The sequence below is a fragment of the Rhinopithecus bieti genome, unplaced genomic scaffold, assembly GCF_001698545.2.
Source record: "Rhinopithecus bieti isolate Rb0 unplaced genomic scaffold, ASM169854v2 scaffold_16773, whole genome shotgun sequence".
Lineage (NCBI taxonomy): Eukaryota > Metazoa > Chordata > Mammalia > Primates > Cercopithecidae > Rhinopithecus > Rhinopithecus bieti.
The window spans coordinates 1,716,655-1,729,943 of record NW_016808848.1 but is presented as its reverse complement, the minus strand read 5'-3'; the positions used below and the strand labels follow the sequence as shown (position 1 = coordinate 1,729,943).

The following is a 13,289-nucleotide window of genomic DNA, read 5'->3' as shown; positions in this document are numbered from 1 at the left end:
CCCGTCCTTGCTGTTTCCTGTGTTTCTCCCTCCCTTTCCTTGTCCTTCTCTGTCCCTCCTCCTCTCACTGCCTCTGTCACAGTCCTCTAACTAAGGAAGCAAATTTTCATGTCAGGAGCTATCCGACATAGAGGCCCACATGACAAAGAACTGGGGAACACCCAGGCCAACAGACAGAAAGGAACTCAGGCCTAGTCCAAACTGGTTCTGCCAATAGCCACATGAGTGAGCTTGGGGGCAGCTCCTCCCACAGCCCAGCCTCAGTTGAGACCACAGCCCCAGCTTCCTGAGAGACCTTCAGGCAGAGGCACCCAGGTAAGCCATGCCTGGGTTCCTGATCCACAGATTGTGAGATATTAAATATTTGTACTTTCACATTGCTAATGTTGTGAGAAGAATGGATAACTCACCTAGTCTCCTAGGCCCCAGGATCTGGCCCTGCCATCATTCCCCACCTCTCCCATTCTCTCCTCCAGGGCTCCCCCAAGCTACACTCCCCAAGCCACACTGGCTCTTTCTTTTCTTTCTTTTTTTGAGATAGAGTCTCACTCTGTCGCCCAGGCTGGAGTGCAGTGGTGCAATCTTAGCTCACTGCAAGCTCCACCTCCTGGGTTCATGCCATTCTCCTGCCTCAGCCTCCCAAGTGGCTGGGACTACAGGCGCACGTCACCACGCCCGGCTAATTTTTTGTATTTTTAGTGGAGACGGGTTTTCATTGTGTTAGCCAAGGTGGTCTCGATCTCGTGACCTCGTGATCCGCCCGCCTCAGCCTCCCAAAGTGCTAGGATTACAGGCGTGAGCCACCACGCTCGGCCACCACTTGCAGTTTTAACCATTATCGGTTTTAGATATAAACTGAATGTTTGTGTCTCCCCAAATTCCTGTTTTAAAACCTGTCCCCCAGTATGATGGTATTTGGAGATTTGACCTTTGGGAGGTGATAAGGTTGTGAGGGTGGAGCCCTCATGAATGGCATCAGTGGCCTTACAAAACAAGCCACAGAGAGCTCCCTCTCTGCCTTCTGCCATCTGAGGACACAGCAAGAAGACAGCTGTCTGTGAACCAGGGAGTTGGCCCTCACCAGATACCAAATCTTCTGGGACTTTGAGCTAGGACATCCCAGCTTCCAGAACTGTGAGGAATAAGTTTCAGTTATTGATATGTCATCCAGTTTTTGTTATTTTGTTATAGCAGCTTTAATGGACTAAGTTTTATTTTGGGTGGATTCATTTTACTGGTAATATTTATTATGAGGGACAAAGCGTCCTTGGGGTGAACGCATTGTACTTTTAAAATTTACAGATACTCAATTTTGACCCAGCTTTTTAGAGACATGTTGCTTGCCTTAAAAGCTTCACAGCTCTCAGCCCCTCCCTGCCCCACTTATGAAATAGGAAAGGATGTTCTCAGATTTACTTACAAGGTACAAACAGATGAAAGCCAGCACAGTGGTTCCAGTCATTCTGATTGGGAATCGAAAGCAGGGGTCCCATTCATATATCCTGATTTGGAACCAAGCTTTTTTTTTCTCTCTCTCTGTGAATGAATAAACAGTGAGAAAAGAGGGGCTGTGATAAGTAAACAAATGCCCCATTCATCTGAAAACAACCCCATCCCTTCCTCTCTATCTTGGCATTTACTATAGAGAGAGAGCACTGTTAATTTCCACAGTTTTCATTCTCCTCTTATTCTTATGTGCAGATGCTCAGTTTTATTCAGGACAGCAATTTACCAAACTAAAAGACTAAAGTTCCCAACCTCTCTTGCAGCTAAGAGTGACCTAAGTTCAGGCCAATTAGATGTGACCACAGTGTGGTGTGGGACTCTGGGGAGACTGCTTAGATAGAACTGACCCAGCTGGGAGGGCCCCCTTTGCCCTGCCTTGCCTACTCTCTGAAATGCAAACATGGTGGCCAGTCGAGGCTGGAGCTCCAGCAGCCACGTTGGACCATGAGACCACATTGAGGATGGAAAGCACATACAAGACGCTAGAACAGAAACACATGATTCATAAACTTCTGCAGTGGTCAGTTCAAGGTCAGTATGGATGGCCTGTCTCTGTAAAGTATTGATCCTGGGTGTGTCTGTGAGGGTGTTGCCAAAGGAGATTAACATTTGAGTCAGTGGGCTGGGAAAGGCAGACCCACCTTTAATCTGGGTGGGCACCATCTGATCAGCTGCCAGCACAGCTAAAATATAAAGCAGGCAGAAAAATGTGAATAGAGAGACTGGCCTAGCCTCCCAGCCTGCATCTTTCTCCTGTGCTGGATGCTTTCTGCCCTTTAACATCAGATTCCTAGTTGTTCAGTTTTGAAATTTGGACTGGCTCTCCTTCCTTCTTAGCTTGCAGACAGCCTATTGTGGGACCTTGTGATCGTGTAAGTTAATACTTAATAAACTCCCCTTTATATATACAACTATCCTATTAGTTCTGTCCCTCTAGAGAACCCTGACTAATACACGTCACTATTATTTTAGGGATTCTAGTATATGTAGCCATATTGAATGTTAACCAAAGTATGAGTTTTGACATTGCTCATTGTGTGACTTTGGACGAGACACCTACCTTCTCTGGGACATATACATCCCCATGTGCCTAGTGGCAGAGGTAGATATGTGGTCTACATGTATGATTCTGAGATCGGGTGCTTTTATCTGTCTGACATCCAACTCATCTTCTATTGGAGACAGCACCTCAGTTTTTTCTTGAGGAACTACCCCTCTCCACCCTCACTCTTAGTCCTTAAATGAGACTGACACCACTTCTTGGCTCCAGTGGTGAACATGTGACCCAGGCCCCTGCAAGTGTGGGAGGCACAGAGCTGGCTGCATGAGACCAACCTTGCCTGGGGATTCCTTGTGTACTGCACTTGTGGACAGAGTGAAACAGGAATTCACCAGCATGTTCTCTTCTTGGTCCAGACACAGGGTCCCTGGAGCATGCGTGACCATGGGCACTAGGCCTGGCTGTTATATGTGGTGTCCCTCAGCATCTACCTGAGTTAGGGAGGCTTCTTCACCATATGCACCTGAGCCACCCCACCCTGACACCCTGTCTTGCGTTGATGGAACTTGACACTGCATCCCCACTGAGCACACTGAGGCAGTTTCACACCCAACCCTTCACTATACATTTGGGAAACCAAATTCCCAAAAGAGATAGGGCCTGGCTTAGACCACAGAAGATGCGCAGAGTCTAGAAGGTAAGGGAGGGCTCCAGCTTCCTAGGCCAGTGCTCAGCCTCCTCCCAGAGGGAAAGAAGAAAGAGGTTGGAGGCAGCTCTGTTATGGGTCAGTAGCATCGGCCCAGGAACTCAGGGCATGAGCAGGGCAGACATAGGGCTCCCTAAGGGCCCCAGCACAGCAGTGAGAGGCCAGGGCCGGGGTCCTCAGGCCGCTGGTCTGGGCACCTGGAAGTAGGATGAGCCTTACCCCCTAGTGAGACAGAGACTATGGGAGAGAAAGCCTCCATTTCCTCCAGTATTAATTGTGGTGCTTGGGTGAGTGACCCCAAGGTTTCCACATACTCAGAAAGTGTCTGTTGATATGGCTTATCCATCAGTGCCCATTGTGCTCTGAGACCCTGGGAAAATGCTCTCCACTCCCTGGACATCCTTCAGAGCAGAGAGAGGTGTGGGGCTTGGGTGATGAGGGCTTGCTATAAGGCAGAGGGTGCCAGAGCACTGGACAGGAATGAGGCTGGTCCTTGTTGGATCCTGAGTCTGCATTTGGAAGTAGGGGGAAGCATTGCCCTGGCCGAGATAAGGATGTCTGACACCAAAGGAAGTGGAGGCAAAAAGCGGTCAAGGGAGGCTTCCGAGGTTCCTCACACTGCCCTTGGAACCTGCGGACCTGCTTCTTTGCCTCCTGGAGACCCCCAAAAAACCACTGCCTTAAGGTCACCCAGCTGGAGTGTGTGACTTAAGTTGAGGCATTCTGGCCTGGGGCTGCAGTGCTATGGCTGGCCACCAGGAGGCGGTCAGACTCCTGTGTCCACGGTGCCCACTGTGTTTTACCAGCAACTGGGGCCAGGCAAGAGTCCTGCAGAGGTCATGCCTGCTGTCCTCCTTCCTCAGGCCTGACTCGCACCTTTTATTTGTATTGATCATCTCCATAGTCTTAGCTGGTCAGAAGGTGGGGAGGTGGAAAGTCTGCGATCCTCCCATTTATTCATTCAGCAGCTATGCCTGAGCACTCACCCTGTGCAGGTGCCCCAGTGGGCCCAGCATGCTGTGCTGAGATCAGCCGAGTGGTCTCTGCTCTCCAGGAGCTCACAGTCTGGAGGGGAGATGAACAAAGGCATGTGCAAGAAAAGAGCAAATGCTGCAGAGAAAATGAAGTAGGGTGCTGAGAGGTGGGGCTGGGAAGTCACTGGGTGGGGCTCAGAGGGGCCTTACATTTATGCTATGAGCAGAAGGACCAGAGGGAGCCAGCCCTGCACACATTTGGGAATAATGTGTCAAGGAGAAGGCACCACTGAGCAGAGACTCCCAAACAGAGGTGGGTTTGATAGAGGAGGTTAGAAAGAGCCAGTGTGTAGGCTGGGTGTGGTGGCTCACACCTGTAATCCCAGCACTTTGGGAGGCCGAGGCAGGTGGATCACCTGAGTTCAGGAGTTTGAGACCAGCCTGGCCAACATGGTGAAACCCCATCTCTACTAAAAGTACAAAAATTAGCCAGGCGTGGTGGTGTATGCCTGTAATCCCAGCTACTCAGGAGGCTGAGGCAGGAGAATCACTTAAACCTGGAAGGCGGAGGTTGCAGTGAGCTGAGATCACGCCATTGCACTCCAGCCTGGGCAAAAAGAGCGAAATTCCGTCTCAAAAAAAAAAAAAATTGATATTGATAAAAATAACTTCAAGCCAGGCCTAGTGGCTCACATCTGTAATCCCAACACTTTAGGAGGCCGAGGTGGGAGGACTGCTTGAGGTCAGGGGTTTGAGACCAGCCTAGGCAACATAATAAGACCTTGTCTCTACAAAAAAAATAAACATTCCATCCACTGCAGCATCCTAAATTTATAACAGTATAGTTTGAATTAATACCAACTTAGCTTCAATGGCACACAAAAATGCTGCTCCTATACAGTTCATCCCCTCCTACCTTTATGTTGCTGTTATCACAATTTATATCTTTTCTTCCCTTGAGACAGGGTCTTGCCTGTTCATCCAGGCTGGAGTGCAGTGGTGTGATCATAGCTCACTGCAACCTCAAACTCCTAGGTTCAAGCAATCCTCCCACCTCAGCCTCCTGAGTAGCTGGGACTACAGGCATGTGCCACTATGCCTGGCTAATTGTTTTAATTTAATTTTTTTTTTTTTTTTTAGATATGGGGTCTCTCTACATTGCACAGGCTGATCTTGAATTCTTGGCTTCAAGTGGTCACCCAACCTTGGACTCCCAAAGTGCTGGGATTATAGGCATGAGCCACTGTGCCTGGCCATAAATTACACATTTTACATGTGTGCCCATTAAAAGATTTATAATTACTTTTCACACATTTGTCTTTTGAACCACATAGGAAATAAAGAGTTACAAACCAAAAATGCAATAATACTGCTTTTATATTAATCTATGCAGTTATCTTTACTAGAGATCTTTATTTCTTCATATGGCTTCAATTTGCTGTCTAGTGTCCTCTCATTTCAGGCCCCAAGGACTCCCATTAGCATTTCTTGTGAGAGCAGGTCTAATGGCAATGAACGTCCTCAGATTTTATCTGTGAATGTCTTAATTTATCCTTCATTTTTGAAAGATACCCATTTTTGAAAGCTTACCCTAACTCCAGCAAATCACACCAGGAATGTGGGCTGCCATTCCTAAGGCTGCACACACACACACACACACACACACGCACACACATTGCTTTGTAAATAAAGCTCCCATAATTACATGCCTGTAATCCCAGCACTTTGGGGGTCCAAGGTTGGGTGACCACTTGAAAGATAATTTTGCCAGAGAGAGAATTCTCCCTTGAGTTTTCCCTTCAGCACTTTTCATTCCACTGCCTGCTGGTCTCCATGGTTTCTGATGAGAAAGCAACTCTTCATCTTATTGAGAAGTCCTTGTGTGTGATTACTCATTTCTCTTTTTCTGTTTTCAAGATTCTCTCTTTGTCCTGACTTTTGACATTTTGATTATATGTCTTGGAGTGAAGCTCTTTGACTTTATTCTAGGAGACTGTGGAATTTGTCCTTGGATGTTTGTTGAGTTTCTTGGATCTGTAGATTCATTTCTTTCATCAAATTTGGGACATTTTTCAGTCATTATTTCTTCAAATGTTCTTTCTTTCCCCACTCTCTCTACCCTTTCTGAAACTCTCATATTGTAAATTTTATTCACTTGATGGTATCCTACAGGGCCCTTAGCCTCTGTTTACTTTCATTTATTCCTTTGTCTTCCTGCTCCCCAGACTGGATAATTTCAATTTCCATGTCTTCAAGCTCATAGACACTTTTTTCCACTTGCTCAAATCTGCTGTTGAATGCCTCTAGTTAATTTTTCATTTCAGTTATTATCATTTTCATCTCCATAATTTCAGTTTGGTTCCTTTTTATTTCCATTTATTTATTGATATTCTTTCTTTGTTCATATATAATTCTACTGATTCCTTTTAGTTCTTGTTTATAGTTTTCTTTAACATATTTTCATTAAACATATTTAAGGCAGTTGACTTAATGCCATTGACTAATAATTCCAATGCCTGGTCTTTCTTAGAAAAGATTTCTGTAAACTTCTTTTTTTTCTGTGAATGGACCATGTTTTCCTCTTTCTTTGTATGTTTTGTAATTGTTTGTTGAGAGCTAGAGATTTTAAATATCATGTTGCACTAACTGGATATCTAATTCTTCAATGCCTCAGAGATTTCTTATACTTTATGAGGACTGGGTCATCTATTTATGACTTTTAAAAACTATTTTTGCAAGATATATATTGTTGTGTGTGGTCACTAAAGGTTTCTGTTCCATCATTTCTGTAATCAACCAGTGACCTGAAAAAGATTTCCTTAAATGTCTGGCTCCCAAAAGACGTGGGGGTGGGAGTACAAGTATTGTCTCTTTAAATCTCCAGGAAGCTGCTTCAGCTTATGAAGGTTGAAACAATGACTGTCAGCCTCTGTGCTGGCCCCTCAACAATCAACAGCAGAAATCAGCACTCAGAACACAAAACCTAATATTTGAAGGACAAAGTCCTTATTGCTTACCCTAGCTCCAGCAAGTCACACCAGGAATGTGGGCTGCCACTCCTAAGGCTGCACACACACACACAGACACACCCACACCCACACATTTCATTGCTTTGTAAATAAAGCTCCCATAATTACAGTGATATTTACAAGTGAGCTTACAGTTCAACCTGTAGTGTACAAAGGGAGGAAAATACCACGTTAGTGCTGACACACCGTATCACTCTCAGATTAAGAACCACATTCTTAGAGGAAATCTCCTGCACTATCTCACTCCAGCCGGCAGCTTGCTAGCTCCCCTTAGCCAACTGCTAGCCCCCAGGTGCTATACTTTTCTAATTATAAATATAAAACATCCTGTTTTAAGGAAGTTGCTGCTGAGAGCAAGGAGTCCAGTTTTAAATGAAAAAGACTGTGTGAGGCGATGAGGGAGAATTGGGAGGAAGATGAAGAAGACTATCTCTTGTACCTATGGTAGGGGAAATACAATTTGGGGCTAAGTAAACTCCAGAAAGACCCCCAAAAAGAATGATTCTAACTTCCTCAACTGGTGTGAGCACTAGGACAAGTGAGGTAATTTTGTAGTGGGGTGATGCAGAATTCTAGTAAAGATAAATTTGTGATCCCTATGTCTACCGGTGTAAACAAGAATATCCTGCTCAGCTTCTGTCTGGGTGGAGGTGGCTGTTGGGGGATTTCAAGTAGCAGTATTATCTGACCCAGCACCCCTGTTTTATGACAAATATTTTGTAATCTCTTCATTTACTTTTCTGAAGTGAAATTCACAGATAAAAATAGCATTGGAAAATTCACTGTATAGTAAAACTGTGAGGAAAATTTGTGTTTATATATAAGGCAGAGGTCTGTCATCTACATAGATGACTGGCACAACATCCACATATTGGTTGAGACAAGGGAAACTTTTCTGATATGGGAGAAGTACCACAAGCCATCCCAGCCTGCCCAGTCAATGCCAGGAGGTACACCTGATCTTTCTGACAACCAAAAATAACCTCATAAAAGCACAAAACAAAGCGCCCCAGGCTTTGGGGGGAGGGGGTGTGTATTGGGGCAGAGCCTACTGTCTCAAGAGTGGTTGAATACCTATGGGGAGTGGTTATTTCCCAAAGATAACCACTGATGTATAGAAATTGACCAAACAGCCCCAAGCGAAGGCTCTTTTGCTACTTTCTGTGTTCACTTTGCCACATAAGGGAATCCGAGGCTAGAAACAGAGCTAAAGGGCTCTGGCGTTCTATGCAACCTCCCAATTTAACAAAAGGTCAAGTCCTAAATTATTTATCCCAGGGAAAGCAACTAAGCGGTAGTGATTCTTCCTGTATAGTACACTTCTAATCGGAGCCCACACTTCTCAAATACTGTCTGCTTCTTTGATTTCAGTGTCAGCTCACCTATACTGAGCACCTCCTCTGCACCCATGTAGTTTCTTCTCACTGCCTCCACACTTCCTCACCCCAGCAGCTATTGCAATATAATTCTTGTGCCATCTGGTTTATTGACTATTACAGAATCAGTCATATTGTGGTTGATTGCTTAAAATATTAGTTACCTCACCTCCATGCCCCACCCCACAGCTGGAGCCCTAAGCCAGCTAACTCTTAGTAATATCCACATCCTTGGAATCATTCTTATTTGGGGGTCCCAAGACTGAGCTATATGAATGACCTACAACTCAGGAGAGGGCAAAGGTGACCTCTTAGACAGCCAAGACCCTCCTCTGTTGGTTCTATGACCTTTCTCTACACAATATCCCTTTAAGCTTTCATTATCCCCTGTTTTCCAGTGTGCTGTGGCTGTGTGGCCTCTAAAGCTTTAGTGATCAGTCCCTTCTGGGGATTAGGCCCTTTCAGCTGACTCACCTTGGAGGGCTTTGTGTGCAGATTAGGGGGTTTTGCTTGATCAGCACATCCTTAGCTTTACCAGGGCCTGGATTTTAGCAGGGCTTCGGCAATCACTGCCTTTTGTTTTTTGTTTTGTTTTGTTTTGTCTTTTCTCCTTACTCAGTTGAAACAAATGCAGTTGTCTAGAAATTCCTCTGCATCTGTTCATGAGGCAATTAAAGCTGATGGGAGAGGCAGTGATTATGATGTTAATGATTAACCAAAAGTAGATCTGTCCAAAGATTCCTTTGGTCGTGGATCTATTTTTCCTGACCTTATGTAAGCAAACAGTACTCATGTGGTTGACAAGGTCCATCTGTATACATAATTTTGAACATGCTGTAGTTTAGCTTCAAATAGGGGTATTGTTAAAATTATTTGCAATTAAATAACTCAGCAACCAAAGATGACTAAAATGTAAACTCTTTTCAAGTTGTTCACAAGGGAGATGAAATATAAAATCACTTGCTATGTTCTCTCTGCTATAAATATATTTAAGGAACAAAGCATTCTAGAAGCTCAGCTAAAGGAGCAATGATTGTCAGGTGGGGGATTCGAGGAAGGCTTCCTGAGACAGGAACTACTCCACACATTGAATAATGTTATTATCAAGTCCCTGCTGTTCATTTAATAGGTCATAAACTGACAGAAATGAAAGTTTTGTTTCTGGTTTTTGTTTTCTTTTTGGAGTCAATATAGAGAAGAAGGGAAGTGAGATGACAGCACCTAGAGGTCTATCGAGTTGTCACTCTAAATTTTGCAAGTGACAAAGCTGCCTATGGTGGCTGTAAAGTCTGAGAGGCTCTTAGAGAAAGGATGAGGAATGTATTGTTCTTGGGCTGTATTGCAAAGACTAAAAGAACTATCAGGTAAGAAAAAAACAAAATGACCTACAGACATGTTCCTGGACCATGCTTGCTATCTCACCTTCATTCTAAATGGTGCTTGCTGATGAGAGAAAAAACAGAGAAAGACAGAGATTCAACTCAACCAATAGTATTGGTCCTGCTTGTTTTGTACAGGTATTTTGGTGTTTGCATCCAATGTGACACTCTCCAAACGTACAGGCTCCCCAGGTGTGGACAAAATGCATGAAGGGCTTTGGATGGAGGTTTCACACTGGAAATATATCCATCTTTCTCTGCCAAGGATAAGCTGCCAACAAAGCTGTCTTCCTTCTCCATACTTGGGCCTTGATTTGCACTCCCTTTCCACGATAACCTCTCTCTTGTCTCTGGACAGGAACAATGACCTGCCAGGCTTCTGCTTAGTGGCCAGCTTTTACTAATTCCCCCTCCCATCTACCTTTCCTACCCTAAAAGCCACCTTAAGCAGAGTACCAAGGACCTCTCTACAGCCCTTGAGGATGGGAAATTATGCCTGCCTCTCTTAAAAGAGATCTAGATGCTCCTGGCCACTGCCCCTGTTGTCCAAAGATATGCTTGGGCTTTTGCAGAGGAAGAATGCCTTCCACCTGAGTCCTGTTCATTTCAAAAACTCTGCTATTTGGCCCCAGGATATACACTTTCCTCTAAGGAAATTTTTAACAGGGGTTCACAGTGGAGTTTTAAGGACTCCAAATCCTCTCTGAGAACATACATCAAAATTTGCTTTCATCTATTCTGACTTCCCTACAAAAGGGTAAGAACCATTGTGCCTACAGAGTAACCAGTCTGTGCCATCTCTGATATCTCTTAATTCTCCTGAAATACAATTATATCCAGGGTATGGGGTGAATTCTTGAACTCCCTGGGCCTTGGACCACTTCACTAAGACAAAAAAACCACAACGTCCTAACCTGCCCTTGCTCTGGCAGATACCCAGGCACTTCTGAGAACCTCCTGATGTCTTGGACAAAAAATCTACCTGCAGAACAGACACTTTACCCAAGAACACATATGAAGGGCCAATAAACACATGAAGAGATGCTCAACATCATTAGTTCTGGGGAAATGCAAATTGAAAGCTCAGCATGCTGTCCATATACATCCACTGGAATGGCTAAAATTAGAAAGACAGGCAATACCAAGTATTGGAGAAGATTTAGAGCAACTGGAAGTCTTATACATTACCAAGGAGGGAGTAAAAGTGGGAGTACAAAATGGTGCAGCCACATTAGAAAACAGTTTGACAGTTTCTTAAAAAGTTAAGCGTATACCTATCCCACAATCAGATGTTCTATTCTTAAGTCTTTATGCCAAAAAAACCACATCACCACACAAAGACCTGCATGTGGTTGTTATGACAACTTTATTTATAATAGCCCAAACTGGAAACAACATAAATGTGCCTGAAATGTGAATAAACAAATTGTGATAAAGCCATGCAATGGCTTACTATTCAGCACTAAAAAGGAACCAACTACCGCTATGTGCAACAACATGGATAACTTTCAAAAGTGTTACGCTAAGTGATGAAGTCAGACACAAGAGATTACATCCTGCATGATTCCATTTATATGATATGCTAGAAAAGGCAAACCTATGATGACAAAACTCAGATTAGTAGCTGCTAGGGGATAAAGGTAGGGGGAAAGAATTAACTGTAAAGGGGCACAGGAGAAGTTTTGGAATTATGAACTAATCCCATATATTGATTGCGGTGGTAGATACACAATTAAAGACATTGGTCAAAACTCATCAAACTGTACATTTAAATAGGTATTATATGTCAACTATCAATAAAGCTGGTTTTAGAAAAACTACCTGCACAACTTCATTTTTCTTTACATATAGGACAGTCTAAACACGGAACATCTTTGCAAGGATAAAGGATCTCAAACTTGGGTTCAACTACATTATTTTATGATTTATTCTACATATTAGACTCCAAAATTTTTTTTTTTAATTTCCTGCTACTACCAGCACTCTTTCCTTTGGCAGCTGCTTTTTACATCTTTCCCTTCTAAAATGTGGAGCCACAGGATGTTGTGAGCACTGCAGAGACCAAATTGGGGTGCCTGTCTTTTAGGTCTGTCTTGGCCCATTCCTGCTGCTATAACAAAATATCTTAGACTGGATAATTTATAAATAATAGAAATTTATTTCTTACAGTTCTGGAGGCTTGGAAGTCTAAGATCAAGGTGCCAGCAGATTTGGCATGTTGTGAGGACTTGCTCTCCTCTTCAAAGATGGCATCTTCTTGCTGAATCCTCATACAGTGGAAGGGGCAGAAGGCTCCCTTAAGCCCCTAAGGGCACTAATTCTATTCACAAGAACGAAGCCATCATGACTTGTCAACACTGCAGGAATGGGGATTAGGTTTCAACATGAATATTGTTGGAACACAAACATTCAGACCATAGCAAAGTCTATTAAAAATCCACTGCAATGTTTGGAGTAGACTGGAGGGGAGAGAACAGAGAAAGACATCTGAAATAGACTGAAGTAGAGCAGAGGAGATGCAGAGAAATTCCAGAGAGAGACAACATTTAGGCAAACTTAGTCAGGGACCAGATCTGGAATACAAAAGAGAACAGTGTTCAAAGAAGAACCCTGTTCAAAAACCTTAAACAATTCCCCACTGCCTTTGAGGAAACATCCAGTGTCTGAGCGCTGGATATCAGGTTTTCCAGATTTACTTCTAATTTATCTTTTTATTGCCTACTGCATCTTTTCACTGACTCAAAAGCTCTATAAGCACAGGCTTATCCACGAAAATTTGTTATTTAACAGCAGTTGTTCAATATGTATTAGTTGATTGTCCATTCACCTTCTGATGGATGTTTGTGTTTTTTCCATTTGGGGCTACGGCCAACAAAACTACCACAAGCATTCTTGTACAGGTTTTTGTGTGGACATATGCTTTCATTTCTCCTAGGTAAATACCCAGGAATGGAATTGCTGGGTTGCATGGTAGGTTTGGTACATCCCTACAATACCAATCAGCAATAGAAAGACATGAACTATTGATACATGTAACAACATGGATGAACATAATTTGTTAAACAAAAGAAGCCAGGCAGCCCCCCAAAAGGATAGTACATACCATTCCATATATAAAAGTTGTATTTATAACTCTAGAAAAAGCAAGCTAATCTATAGCAACAGAAAGCAGGTGAGCAGTTGAGGGGGCAAGGGACAGGGAGGGACAAGATATAAGAATTACAAAGGGTCACAGTAAAACTTTTTTGGGTGATGGATATGTTCATGATTTTGATCGCAGTGATGGTCTCACAGTGATATATATATATATATATATATA

General features: G+C 43.6%; 1 long non-coding RNA gene across 2 annotated transcripts in view; it reads right to left on the bottom strand.

Moving 5' to 3' along the window:
- LOC108539119 (uncharacterized) overlaps positions 1 to 13,289 on the bottom strand; it is a 29,813-nt gene that overhangs the window by 15,459 nt on the left and 1,065 nt on the right. For both annotated transcript variants that reach the window (XR_001888284.1, XR_001888285.1), the window contains exons 2-4: positions 12,138 to 12,327; positions 4,199 to 4,277; positions 1,421 to 1,536 (exon numbers count right to left, since the gene is read on the bottom strand). This is a non-coding gene — a long non-coding RNA (uncharacterized LOC108539119). The remainder of the gene's footprint in view (positions 1 to 1,420; positions 1,537 to 4,198; positions 4,278 to 12,137; positions 12,328 to 13,289) is intronic.